We start from the raw sequence: 15,322 nt of genomic DNA on the forward strand, positions 1-15,322 counted from the left end.
TTGCCGAGAACATAATATAACGGGTTTAACCAGTAAAGGGCAAGTAATTATGTGTTAAACGTGCTTGTGTGTGTGTGTGTGTGTGTGTACACACAGCCATGTTGTTGGTAATGCTTACAGTGTGTGCGCCGAGCCGTGTCACGCGCTCGGCTTATTCAACGCACACATTGGGTCGCGCGGGGGTCTGGCCAGAACGCGGAACGCTAGTGGCTGATGACGGGGTGGTGTTGCCCTGGAGTGGGCGGGGTCTGGTTTGAGTGGGCGGAGACTTTGGGATCCTGACAGCGTCTAGCGCGCAGCAGCGCACACATACATACACACACACACACACACACACACGCACACTCATACATTTACAGTGAATAAGACACGGGTGTTCTCCGCTATAGAGAGGTAAGCGATGAATTTTAACTCTCACTCCTATTTTTTTTCGAAACGAGCGTTCACCCAAAATTTTAATCTGTGAGTGTGATTTGGGAGGAAAAAACAGGTGTAGGGTGCCCTAAAGAAGAACTTGTGAGTAAATAAGACCAGTGGGCGAGAGAAGGCTGAGAGGTGTGGCTTCTGTTCTAGAATCATAGAGAGTAAAGGAAACTTCGGTGCTGCAGCATTAGAATCAAATACTGTAGACTAGAGCAATAATTCACAGTCTAAGATTTAAGCTGTAAAATGTTTTGTCAGATTGGCTTCACGTGGGTATCATCTAAAATAAATGGTTTTATTGGTCTTATTTATTCGATTCAAAACCTGAACAGAATAATTCAGTATGACTGAATCGTAGCTACTACTACTACTACCAAAAAAAAAAACTAAAGAACTACCGAAGACAGAAAATAGCAGCAGAAGATCCTAGTAACTAGATAAGTCTGACATGTACAGTGTGAACATGCAAGTGATGAAATTCCTGTTTTCTTATGAATAAAATGTTTAACGGGAGTGATGTAAGCATTACAATAAACTGTATAATAAAAACTGTTCATTGGTTAAATGTAATTATTACCTTAGTAAATGTGGTAAAACTATATATTTTTAACAAAATTTACAATATTTTAATGCATATTTAGCCGTGTGATGTATGTATTTTTATTATAAAACATTGCACTAAAATTATGTTTTAAAATGTATGAAATTCCTTGCGCCTCGCTGTATGAAAAATACACTGTTTTTTTTTTTTTTTTAGTTTTTTTTATTCATTGCATTTTACAGTGACAAAGAGATATTTAAAAGCTCGGTTGGAATCCTAACATAACAATTTAATTTTATAATTCCAGATTCATTTAATCACATATACAGTTTAGAAAGTGCAAAATATGTAGTGACCAAAATTTCATCTCCTTATGCTTTGGAATCCACAGCTGCCAGTTTCTATCATAAATGTAACAAAAATACAATAGTTATATCTGTATAATGACATCTTACAGAGGGCCAACCTGGAAATAAAGGGATAGGTCACCCAAAAACGAAAATTCTGCCATCATTTATTCCCCCTTGTGTCATTCCAAAACTGTGTGACTTTCTCTTCTACGGAATGTAAAATAAAATGTTTTTAGAAATATCTATCATATTATTTTTTTTTCACCATAGAATACAAATCAATGGACACCAACATCGTTTGGTTACCACACCTTTAAAATAGCTAACCTCTTTTGTGTACCATAGAAGAAATTAAGTCATGTAGGTTTGGTACAACACAAGGGTGAGTAAATGATGACAGACGGTTCATTTCTGGGTGAACTATTCTTTTAAACAGCTCTGATTATGTGACTGTTTTCCTCAGCTATGTCAAAATGTTCTGTTAAATCTGGACAGTTTGCAGTTTCATTTATAGATGACATCAATTTTGATGACAGATATTACCGGTGAGATTAAAAAACAAGATTTTGTAGTTTTTCAGCTAAGGAATACCACAAGGTACTGTTTTAGGTCCTATTTCATTCTCGGGAGGTTCCTCCACTGACAGGCTGAGGCTGAAGGCACGATTTAGTCAGAGGATGATGAAGCTTTTAAGGGTGGGGCTATTGTAAGAGGAGGAGTTGTTTGGTGTGTATTGGAGAGAATCAGCTGAGAGATAGATACATTGTGGATACTTGCATTGGGATATTAGAGATCTTGAAGAAGAAGCAGTAATGGTGAAGCAGTCTTGTAATACTGTGTGCATTTAGATTTCTGTGACCGGACAGACGCAGGGCTTTATACACACCAGACACCGGTGAGTTCTGGTTCATTAATGCTTTTAAATGGTTCCACAATGATTTAAACCCCGTTTAAAGAGCATGATAAAGTTAAAAAAGCTTTTAATGGTGATTCATGTAGTGCTGAAGGAGTGTGTGTGTGTGTGTGTGGGGGGGGGTTGCTATCACATATACTGTACCTGCTTAGTTAATTGCTTAAACATAATTTTATATAGGCTAAATAATGATTACACATTAAAGGGATAATTTGCCCCAAAAAAGAGATTCTCAAGAAGAAATCACACTGGTTTATGTGGGTCACACAAGTGCTTTTCAGTTTCTGTATACTATATTTGATCATCCCCTTGTTCAATGTTATATGTGGATAAAAGCCTAAATTAAATCTGTTCATCATACAAAGCATTTGATTCTCTTTAGAAGACATGGATTAAACCACTTGAATCATATTGTTATTCATATTAAAATGTGGGGAATGTGGGGAAGTTGTGGCCTAATGGTTAGAGAGTCGGACTCGTAATCGAAAGGTTGCGGGTTCGAGTCTCGGGCCGGCAGGGATTGTAGGTGGGGGGAGTGAATGTCCAGCGCTCTCTCCACCCTCAATACCACGACTGAGGTGCCCTTGAGAAAGGCACCGAACCCCCAACTGCTCCCCGGGCGCCGCAGCATGGCTACCCACTGCTCCGGGTGTGTGTTCACGGTGTGTGTGTGTGTGTGTGTGTGCATTTGTTCACTACTCACTGCTGTGTGTGTGCACTTGGATGGGTTAAACGCAGAGCACCAATTTCGAGTATGGGTCACCATACTTGACAATACGTCACGACTTTACTTTTTACTTTACTTTACTTTATAAACTTGAAGTATTTTGGTGGAATGGACTTTCAATGGAGCTACAGTAATCTCTCAATTTTCATAAAAAAATATTCTCATTCGTGTTTTGAAGATGAACAAGTCTTATGGGTTTGGATCGACATGAGTAAATGATGACAGAATGGTCATTTTTTCAGTGAACTGATAGTACATGCTGTTGATGAATATATTACTCTGCTATCACAATTACAGTTTCATTGACACAGTAATGTAAAGAATGACCATTTGTTGTTGGATGGTATCAAAGTATTATGTAAATTTGTATCTGGAAGGTTCTAGGTTCTAGAACGCTGTTGCAGACACTAGTTTGATGAATGAAGGCAATTTCAAGTGCAGCCTAAAGAAAAATCATATACTTCAGTGTCCTGCAAGCGATACATATTATGATAATGGAAAATATTCCATTCAGATGTTTTGGCATCTTGTTTTCTTGATTCAGGTCTGTACTGTATATTAAATGTCAGAGTGGTCAAATAGAGGTAGGAGTCAGAACTTAGGTTCTGAATAGTAATTTTACCACTCTAGGATGTATGTTTTCCTTTAATACTGTAACAAATTCCATTATATGGACAAAACGGTCTTGACTTAAACCAACCCACAAGACGCTTGCAGCATAGGGAATTGATCATGAGCCTCATGGCCGTAACTTTCAATGGCGGGCGGACTCCATGGACACATTCCATTCTATCTTGCGTCATTTTGCTATCATTCATTGTTTCCTATACAGTGTTAATACCCCCTGGACTGAGGCGGGGTCATGACACTATAGACCTGAGCCTGGACACCACAGTTCAGCCAGTGGAAATCCCTGCTGTTCATACATTCAGTACATTGAGTAAGAGCGATCTGTCCTAGAGCTTAATGACCCCACATTTCACTGGATCAGGCTGTGCTGGTGCATAATGAACTGAAGTTTTATGCAACTCAACATTGCGTCTTTCTACCTTGTGTTGTGTTTTTCTTAATTTAGTTCTGGATGTGATCCTCTTATTTCTGTTTCTTGTATATTCTGGAAGTTTAAGAGGGACTGCATTTTGCCAACCCTACTCAAATGTTTTTGTTTTTAACCAGACTGAAATTCTCCCATCTTTAGTGTCAACCTTTAATAATCATACAGTTGTCATTGTGAGTTTGTCCCAGAGTTTGCTGTGATTTAATCTGCTGCATGAAGGTCCACCGTGTCTTATTTTGCAGTCACATTGTATTGGAATTACTGTAATTACAAGATAGCAACTCAGCGATTCTACTTCGAGAAATGTCCTCAGATTCATTTTTGTGGCAATGATCACAATGCCAAAATGGATTCAGGTGTGACTTGGTTATTAATGACAGCAACTAATTTAATCATTATGTTAATTTGCTTATATTCTGTATGTGATTACAAACTGTTTAAGTACAAAGTAAATGCACCATTATCATTAACCCTAATCAAATGGCGTATCAAACAGAAATATGTGTTGAGGTAGGAGGTAACTGTGGAGGCTGCTGCCATTTTGTTTTTGTTTATATGATGTTTGAGAGAAATAACCTAGCTTTCATATAGGTTTCCAACTTGTAATTATAAGTCCAATGAAGACCTGAATGGTTCTTTGTCGGAAACTCGTAATTACAGTAATTCAGATGACGTAAACAGTTGATGTCTGGAGCAGTCAAAATTTATTATAGAAAACATGCCACGCAAAACTGCTATAATGGGTATTTTTTTAAATAAATATTTGCTTTTAGATTTATTTATTTAGAATATTTAGAATATTTTCTTTTGCATATTTTTATAGGCTTGTTAGCAACTGCTATCATTTTATCAACAAAAACGACAAAATACCTTCTCATTAAAAAATAAATAAATAATAATAATACAATTAAATGAATCCTTGTATGCAGTGCAGCATATTACCACATAGGAAGAGCATTTCCTGTCTAGCCATTACATTCTTCTTAATTACATAAATGAAACTGTAAATTCAAATGGAACTCCTTAACTCAATGTGAAATATTGTTTGGACGTATTCATTGCCGGAATTAAAAGAACGAACAAATTTAGCCCACCCATACAGCAAACATGTGCACAACTATAAGAGCTTCAGTCCCATTCATCATTCAGATTGCATAAGAGCCTGTTCCTCATTGCCAATGAATCCCTCATCCAATTAGTGATTGTCCATGTTTACAAAAGCTTTTCTCCCTGGTTGCCCATTCAGCCATCCTGATGACATGAAGCTTTCTTATAGTGTTCTCTGCCCAGTGGCTCCAAAATAATGGAGTTGCCCATTAATAAAGAAATCAGGATGAGCAACTGAGGTGTGACTGTTGTGCTGTCAACCATTGCCTCATTTAGAAGATGCACATGAAATTCATGGGCGTACTAAATTATACTAACGACATTCTTAACATTTTATGATTCAGATCTGGTTCTGATGGGTTTTTTTTTTTTTTTTGCTTTTTGTTTTTGATATATGTGCTGCCGGTACTTAAAACTACCTTGCTAAAGTAAATGTTATTGCTTGTCAAGATAAATGAATGAGGTCAATGAATACATTCCCTGAATAAGGAAAGGTCTGGATTCATTTCCAAGGAGTTGAAAGAACTTCTGTTGTTACTAAAGTAACTGCACTCCCACTTGACCTTTATCAGCTCACTAAGCCACTAAGACAATCGTCTTGACCCGGCAACTTGTCTTCTGTTATTTGGATAAAAGAATACAATATTCTTTTTCCTCACACACCTGTGTCATTAACACAGAAGAATATTGCTGTCAATCCTGTCTACTAGTGCTGAATATATTCCTGTATTCATGAAAAAAAAAAAAATAAACAGATTTGACGACTCAATTTGTAAGTTAGATTATGTTAATTATGCATTAAAAATCTTTGATATTTGGGTCAATGACAATGAATTTTTGTCCAGATTTATTCCATTGATTCAAAATGACAAAAAAATTAGGCCTATACATTCTATGACTTAAACACCTCTTCTAAAAACTGACCAGAAAAAAAGTCTTATCTGATCATTTGAACTTTTCTCGGCAAGGCAAGGTTATTTCAGGTTGTAAAATGTTATGCATTGTAACCCCTCAAAAACGTATCGATATTTAACAATTTATAATTTTTGTAAAAATACTTTCAACTTGCTGTTGAATGAACAGTATAATTCACAGTGTCACATCAGTTGTAATGTCGTTGTCAATCCCAAATACTGACTGTGTGAACGTGAAATGAAGCCAGACATCACTGCTCTGTTGCTATAGCAAAGGCTGTTTGTTTGGGGAGATAAAGTTGGCAAACTGCCCAATTTTTGTTCTCTTAGTATTTCTGACTTTAAAAGCCAACGTGTATGTACAAGTATCCTGACACAGAGCTTGTTCTTGTGTAATAAAATGTTTGATTTGGATCGAGTAGTGATCTGATATCTATAGGCTACTTGTCAACAATGGTGCTTTCAGAAAATTTCAGCTTTTCCTTCAAGAGGTTTTGACATACCCATGAAATGTGTTTGAGTGAGTCAAAGAATGTTGCCCTACATCTGCAGCTTTGAATAACGTCTCATGTATGTCTTTTTAAAAACTTTGCTTCCACCTGGCCATAAAATTATGGATGTAAAATGTGTGAAAGACAGATAGTAGATGAGGGCAATAAAGCAACTGGCCCAGATTTGGAGTTCAAAGTTAATAATGTGTTGACATAAAGACTCAACAAGATGATTAAATTCTGATGGAATTTCTCCACAATTTCCACATCTACACTTTCATGCCAGTGTCTTGTAGCCTTAGTCCACATTTTTTGCAAATTTTAGTTTAGAATATAACTAAAGCTTTAGTGTTAGTGATAAGTACTGACCCTGAAGATCAACCTTTCTGGGTAAAGTTCCAGCTATATGTACAAAACTGTTTAACCAGCTGGTCAAGATATACTGGTTTGCAATGCATAGACTAAAACTTTGCTGGTTACAATATATACTGGACCCCTATTCACAGAACATCTTAAGGCTAAAAGTAGCTCATAACTTGCTGATTTAGGATACAATCTTAAAAATAATGGGCATGTCAGTCCTAAATTTAGGACTCCAACATTTTAGCTCTAAGAGTATTTTACAAAGCATTTTAGAGCTAAAACTAGCTTAAAACTTTTACTGCTATTTAGGAGAACTCTTAGTGCTAAGATAAATGTTTTGTGAATACGGGCCCTGATAGTAAGTTGTTCGTTTGTGAGATTTAGGACACTACATTTGTGAGATACTAAATTTGTGAGATTTGGTTTTATTATAGTTGGTTTGTTTGTTTTTTTAAATAGTTTTTTATTCAGTTTGTATCTTTGAAAAATATACAAAGAAAAAAGCCAAAGGTTAACCCTCTCCTTAACCAGTTGCGCAAGGTTGTAAAAACTGAATACACTGTGTGCAGAATTATTAGTCAAGTTGTATTTTTGAGATTTAGTCTTATTATTGAACAACTACAGTGCCCGTGGTCAATCCAAAATGTTAATAAACCTCAAACCTGAATATTTGAGGAAGTGAAAGTGAGGTTTTGGCTTTCTTATCTATTTGTGCACATTTATTGGGCAACTATTAATGTGCAGAATTATGCAACTAAATTAAAAATTCCCATCTCACTTGTTTATTTTCATCTGTTAAAGTGAAAATAAACAAACAACTCAATTTACAAATGAACATTTCTGACGTTAAAAAAAAAAGAAAAGAAAAATCAGGACCAATATAGCCACCCTTCTTTTCAACAACAATCATAAGTCTTCCATTCATGGAGTCTGTAAATTACTTGATCTATTGATCAACTTTTTGTAAAGCAGCAACCATAGCCTCCCAGACACTGTTCAGAGAGGTGTACTGTTTTCCTTCACTGTAAATTTCCCATTTAAGAAAGGCACACAAATTCTCAATAGGGTTTAGATCAGGTGAGGAAGGGTTATGGGGCTATGTCATTGTTATTTAATCTTTAAGGCCTTTACCAGCTTGCCATGCAGTGGAGTACTGTAATGCATGCAATGGAGCATTGTCCTGCATTTAAATCATGGTTCCCCTTAAGGAACTCGAGCTGCGTTGAAACGCTATGGAAATGTCTTCAGCATGACAATGCTCTGAATCACGTGTGTAATCAGTCCAATGGATGGGCGAGACGTCACGGGCGGGGTGACGTAGAGACCAGGAAGCTTAAAAGCACATGCGGTGGATACAGCGGCAGCTTTCTGTCATTCAGCAAGCGCTCTGTGTGCATCAGTGTACTATTCATTTGTGAGTCTTATTTAGTGTTGTTTGTCCCACACTTACATCATGTCTAAAGCAACTGATAAGACAAAGCATAAGGGTGAGAGCAGGCAGCGTTTCAGGCTCCCTGTTCCTCCCTGCCCACACTACATTACAAGCGGAGATACATACAGTCTGTGCGTCGTCTGCCTGGGAGCGAAGCACACAGGCTCTCAAGGGAGCCGGCTGCCCGCATTGCGAGCATTTGCCACTGCGTACACTTCGCTCCTGGAAGGCTCTCTTTGATGAGAGAGCCTTCACTAGCGTTCCTCGTGGTGCTGCACTCGTGGGGATTGCAGATGGATCTGGTGGAGGGAATAGAGATGGGCTAGTCCCTTTCTTCTTCCTCAATCACCAGATCCAGCGCCGGCTCTCTGAGATTGGAAGCCCGCTCTGTGGTTTCTTCCCCCGGGGAGAGAGCTCGACACTCCGCCCTGACATGGAGGGTGTTGATGAGGATTCGCCCCCTCAATCTCCCCAGTATGTGGAGCTGTTGGAGGTGGTTATTTGCGCTGTGGCCAAGCTGAACATCAACTGGCCCGCTGAGAAACAGGCTGAACCACAGAAAAGCAAGCTTAATGAACACTTCCTGCGGAATAAGCCGCCACCTCCACGCTGGAGCCTGCCTTTCTTCCCCTACCTCCACACAGAGGTGTCGAGGTTGTGGGTGAGACCATTCTCGGCCCGATCACGGCTATAGGGCGATGCCCCGGGTAGAACAGATGCTTGTGAGCGATCTGTCTCTCCGTGCCACCAAAGAGACCGCCCGTGCCATCGGCAGGTCTATGGCAGCATTGGTAGCGGTGGAGAGACATCTGTGGCTGACCCTGTCCGGCATGGAAGACAAGGAAGACATCTTCCTCATGGATGCCCCGCTTGCGCCTTCTGGCCTGTTCGGCGACACCGTCAATTCCATTGTCAACAGGTACCAGGAGTCTCGTAAACAGGTGGCGGTGTTTCAGCGGTTCCTCCCTCACTGTTCTCCAGCTCTTGGGGTTGCCGTGCGGGAACAGCCCCCTCCATGTACCAGCTCCTCATACTGGGAGGCATAAAAACAGAGCGTCCCCTCCTATGCTCTAGGTCGGGGTCTTCTAAGGCGAAGCCGGATCTGCGGACCGTTCTTCTGTCTAGGAAGACCTCAGCCAAGAAGTCCTGATGTTTGTGGCTCAGGACTTCTGAGGGCAGGCCCCTGTGCCCACCCTTCCACCCACAGTGCTTCAGGACACAGCGGTCTCGGGTGAGCTCTTCTTTTTACTCTTAACATTGTATAAACCAGAGGTGCCCAACCCTGTTCCTGGAGATCTAACTTCCTGCAGAGTTTAGCTCCAACCTTGATCAAACACACCTGTCTGTAATTATCAAGTGCTCCTTCAAATCCTAATCAGTTGGTTCAGTTGTGTTTGATCAGGTTTGTAGCTGAGCTCTGCAGGAAGGTAGATCTCCAGGAACAGGGTTGGGCACCACTGGTATTAACCAACTTTCTCTCACTGAGAAAGAAGCTTTTCAGCATGTGTGGGCTTGATTTCTCTTCATTTGCTTAGTTGCATGAACACAGCATTAGTGTTCCTAGAAGCTCTAAACTAGTGATTCTGTGCACTGAAGCTCTAACATAACTTGCTCTACATAAAAGTTATAACACATGAAAATCTGTCTTCTGCATTGCAAATAACATTTCATTTCATAAGAAAGAAACATCTTTCATGCGGGCAAGCTTTACTCTTAATATTGCATTAACCAAATTTCTCTCACTGAGAAAGAAACTTTTCAGCACATGTGGGCTTGCATTCTCCTCATTTGTGTAGTTGCACTTATACAGCATTAGTGTTCCTAGAAGCTCAAAACTAGTGTCTGTGCATTGAACATCTATCCAAACTTGCAGTGCATAAAATTCCTAACACATTAGGCAAGGCAAGGCAAGTTTATTTATATAGCACGTTTCATACACAGTGGTAATTCAAAGTGCTTTACATAAAAGAAAATGAAATAGACATTAAAAATCAATAAAAACATGGGAATAAAAATAATAAAAACAAGGAATTTTAAAATGATATAGAAATTGATTTAAAATAAATTTAAAGAAAAATCTGTCATTAAAATCTGTCTTTCTGCATTGTAAATAACATTTAATTTCATATGTAAGAAACATCTTTCATGTGCACAAGCTTTACTCTTAACATTGCATGAGCCAACTGTCTCTCACTGAGAAAGAACTCACTATAGAGGGTATAGTGGCGAGCTATCTGTCCCCCGGCACGGCGTCGTCTCTAAAGGCTCCGATCTTGCCCTCCAAGTCGCTGCGCACAACATCAGCACTGGTAGGCAAGGGGTTGGTCTGGACACCATGGCGGTGTTACTGGCTACCAAGCCGACCTGCTCGAAGAGCTAGATGAGGGAGAGGAGTTAAGTTCTGATGACATCTTTGAGCTCCGTAGAACCACTGATCTGTCTCTCCGCGCCACCAAGGAGACCACCCGTGATATCGGCAGGTCCATGGCCGGGGAAAAGAAGTCAGGGAAGAAGCTCAACATCGCACCGTCATTTGCTTTTACAGGACCGTGGCGTCTTGCTTCATTTAGAATCAAATTCCTGTCATTGTAGCGTAACAGTTTGAAGAGAAACACTCACGGTTTGGAGTGATCCGTTGAAGCTCTGGAGTAAATTTGATGCGCACATTCGATCTCGATATTTCTGCCCTGCAAGTGATGGGAACCAGATCGGCAGTGACTGTTTCAGAAAGCCAATCGGGTCATCTTTCTCGGCCCCCATCAGGCGGAGATTACTGCATCTGCTGCAGTCCTGTAGATCAATCACTTGTTTCTTGAGGGCATCCAGATGCCTAGTGTGTTCGTTGATCACTTTTTTCTGCTCTCTCTGTTCCCTGATTAAAAAGTCGACTTTAGAGCACATATTCTGGACCGTAGTCATGTGAGAGGCGAATTCAATGGTCAATGCTGCTAATTCAGTTTTCAAAATGTCCTCAAATCGCTTTATAGTGATCGCCATATTATCTTCCATGTCCGCTCGGCCTGCTGCGGTTGCTGATTTAGTTTTTTTCTTAATTGGCAAGGATGATGGTGAAAGATAAGCAAGTTTCCGACTGTATGACATTTACAGACCAAGGGCAAATGAAAAAACTACCCCAAATGAAAGAAAAGAAGTCAAACAACAATAAAAAAATGGGCTACATAAGCGGCACTCAGCTTATGTGCATCTTAGCTCATGAAAGCATCACGTGATCTTCCTCTAAGACATCCCTTTTATAGCTAATCGTGTTACAGACCTGAAGTCAATTAACTTAATTAGTTGCTAGATGTTCTCCCAGCTGAATCTTTTAAAAAATGTTTTGCTTTTTCAGCCCTTTGTTGCCCACGTGCCAACTTTTTTAAGACCTGTAGCAGGCATTCAATTTGAAATGAGCTCATTTAGTCAATAAAAGTGTAAAATTTCTCAGTTTAAACATTTGTTATGTTCTCTATGTTCTACTGGGAATACAACATTGGCTCATGTGATTTGAAAGTCGTTTAGTTTTCATTTTATTCAAATTTAAAAAAACGTCCCAACATTTCCGGAATTCGGGTTGTATGTAGGACATCTGCGATGCTGCGAGTTGGTCCACGCCCCTAACGTTCGTCAGGTTCTGTGGCCTCGATATGCGAGCAAATTCAGGCTCTCTTACCGTAGTTGTGCTCTTCTACACTAGGCAGGGATTTGTAAGTCTGACGGCGTGGGCATACTCGTTCCCATAGTGTTTCGATGCAGCTCGAGTTTCTGAAGGGGAATGGCTCCAGGTTATGCATGTAACCGTGGTTGCCTGAGGTAACAAGATGCTGCGTCTCATTGCCATACTTCCAGCATTCCTGCGAGTGCTTGCTTCGTTTCCCAGACGCTGCCGCTGTATGCACCGCACGTGCTTTTAAGCTTCCAGGGCCCGTATTCATGAAAAATCTTAGTGCTAAGAGTTGCTCCTAGTAACAAAATTCTAAGAAAATTCTTAGAAAAGAAAAGATTCTAGTAAAGAAAAAAGTAATTCAGAAAGCATCTTAACCCTTAAAAGAGGTCTTAAGGTCCAAAATTGTTAGGAGTATGGACGAGGACTTTTAAGGGGCTTAAGAGTTTCTTTAGCAGTGGAGTAAATGGACGAAACATGAAGAGGGAGAAGAAATGTGTTGCACACAATGCACGACAGTGAGTTAATAAGATGCTACACATTAGGTCGTGCAGGGATCATGTTTGTGACCAATGTTATTTGAGACATGCTAACATCTCAGACACCGCTCAGAAATGCCATAGCACCAGAAATGGATGTAATCACTACATTAACTACTTTAACATATTTAGCAACTGGAAAAAATGATTTGAGACTGTACCTGACAGCGCTTTCAGGACCTTATTGTGTCGCTGTTCATTTCCTATAAAATACGTTAAGTATGACAGCATGGTAAATTAAAAATAAAGAATATATATACATATAATATGTGTGTGTGTGTGTGTGTGTGTGTCTGTGAGAGAGAGAGAGAGAGAGAGTGTACGGGAAAACAGGAAAAATTACGCCTGTAATTTCAAAGTGAAGGCTTAAAATAAACCCTACTCTTAAAAGCGCTCTTTTATTTCCTTCATGGACAACCAACCAATCACAGTCTTCAAAAACTGTGTCATTGCTCAGAGTTGCTCTCAGATTACGCATTCCTTCTCGACTAGGTATTCAGAGATGTGTACCTGACTGACCTCCGGTAAATTAGACAGGTCTGTAGAAAAAATTCTTGTCTCAACATTTTGTTGAACGGTCTGGTAGAGTAACGTTAACCTTGTCGCATTTAAGTTTGGCAAAGTAACGGTGTTTTTCTTCTAATGGCAACTCAAAAACATATTGGCTAGACATAGTTTTAACTTTTTAGCTAATTTACTTATCTCTCTCTCTCTCTCTCTCTCTCTCTCTCTCATTAATCTATGATTTACTTGTTATTTATACTGCTTATTATTATAAATAATATACTCTAAAGGGACTTAGCTGTTGTTATTGATTGTTTGCGGAAGTTTACCGGAAGTTTAGTTTGGGCCACAAAAGCGCGCATGCGCAGTAACGTTTGTTTATGTTGTTGCCTTTGAAACCGTCTATATAGGTATATATACATTCTTTATTTTTTATTTACCATGCTGTCATACTTAACGTATTTTATAGGAAATGAACAGCGACTCAATAAGATTCTGAAAGTGCTGTCTGGTACAGACCCAAATAATCGCTGCTCCATAGTTGCTTTTTTCCAGTTGCTAAATATGTTAATGTAGTGATTACGTCCATTTCTGGCATTTCTGCGCTGCGTCGGAGATGTTAGAGTGTCTCTAATAAGATCGTTCACAAACATGATCCTTGCACAATCTAATGTGTAGCGTCTTATTAACTCACTGTCATGCATTGTGTGCAACACATTTCTTCTCCCTCTTCATGTTTCGTCCATTTTCTCCACTGCTAAAGAAACTCTTAAGCCTCGTTCGTACTCCTAACAATTTTGGACCTTAAGACCTCTTTTAAGGGTTAAGATGCTTTCTGAATTACTTTTTTCTTTACAAGGATCTTTTCTTTAATTTCAAGAGGAAACACCCACATTTCTAAGAATTTTGTTACTAGGAGCAACTCTTAGCACTAAGATTTTTCATGAATACAGGCCCAGTACATTTATTGCCCCACATGCTATATCTCTATTACTATTTGAAGACTAACTGTTTACTCAGTCCTGGTGCTCTTGTTGACTAGAATTATTTTTCCTGCAGTAAGAATGTTCTCTACTCTTTCCAACTTTTCCTTGATTATTATGGGTTTTCCAATCCCTGATTTAAGGAAGCATCCCTAAAACAGCAGGCTTCACTGTGGGGATGTTTGATGGGTTAGGTTTGGCTAGGTTCAACAAAACACTTTTTAGTAGCTTTCATCTTCATGCACTGTTCTTGATTAATGATCTATGTGTGGAGACTTCTAGATGCCTCTTGATGGCCTTTATTTCAATGACTTTCTTTCTTGGACACTCAGCTTTGGACTATGGCCACTTCTGGGCAGATTCACTGTCATTCCACATAGTGCTAAGCATATATAACTATACTGGTTCTCTTGAAGGATATAGTTTTAGGATTGCTTGGAAAATGTTTATGGTTCTTGTTGGTAGACGTGTGGGCTATGAAGCCCTTGAGAAACAGGTGGATGCTAATCATGCAATCATGTGGAAAGCATACATGTTTATTTAAATATGTTTTAGGTAGTGTTGTTGTCGAGACCAACTTATTCAAGACCTGAGTAGTCCGAGTCAAGACTGAGACCAGAAGAGGGATGAGTCTGAGTCGAGCCCAAGTCCAAATGCTCTCCAGTCTATGACAAGACCTAGACCATGAAAATATAGTCTTGGACTTGAGCTCGAGACTAAATACTGTATGAAATTTTCTGTATGACTATTGAAGTCATATTACAGCCATAGTGTGCTCATAAAAAAGTTTTTTTGTAAAATGTGTACATTTTTTGAGTCTAGACATTCCAAGTCCAAGGTTCACACACGCAATTAGAAAATATAATATATAAATAAATTTGATTATTTTATCTGTACTTAAACATTTTATTAGGACAAAGATATATTTTGTTATAAAAATTAAGAATCAAGTTTCATGGTCAATAAGAAATATTTATGGCTGGTAATTTTTTTCAGTTAATCCATAATTTTTCAGATAAGGAAAGATCTTTTTTTTTTTTTTTTTACACTGCTGAAATGCTTTCCAGCCTCTGTTTTGTTTAGTTTTTTTGACCACCATTCAGCATTTTCATCCTTGTCCAATCTGAATCTAAACAGTGCAAGACCTGAGATTAGTGTCGGTAAAGGGAGTGTTGTTCCTGACCCCTGCCTGTAGAAGAAAGGCTAATTTAATCTGCAGTGGGAGGAGTCAGAGACGAAGGGGGTGTGGAAAGCAGCTAATAAATATTCATGACTTGCTGCATTTGGACGGCCCCTTTGCTTCTGGTCACACAGCTG

At 39.2% G+C, this 15,322-nt stretch overlaps 1 protein-coding gene across 1 annotated transcript in view; it reads left to right on the forward strand.

The window, feature by feature from the left end:
• The first annotated feature begins 255 nt into the window (after positions 1-255).
• The window catches only part of grb10b (growth factor receptor-bound protein 10b), a 96,233-nt gene continuing 81,166 nt past the window's right edge, over positions 256-15,322 (forward strand). Inside the window, exon 1 of the mRNA XM_079445179.1 lies at positions 256-393. The gene's annotated coding sequence lies outside the window, so the exon portion shown is untranslated. The remainder of the gene's footprint in view (positions 394-15,322) is intronic.

Source organism: Barbus barbus, assembly GCF_936440315.1.
Source record: "Barbus barbus genome assembly, chromosome: 21".
Lineage (NCBI taxonomy): Eukaryota > Metazoa > Chordata > Actinopteri > Cypriniformes > Cyprinidae > Barbus > Barbus barbus.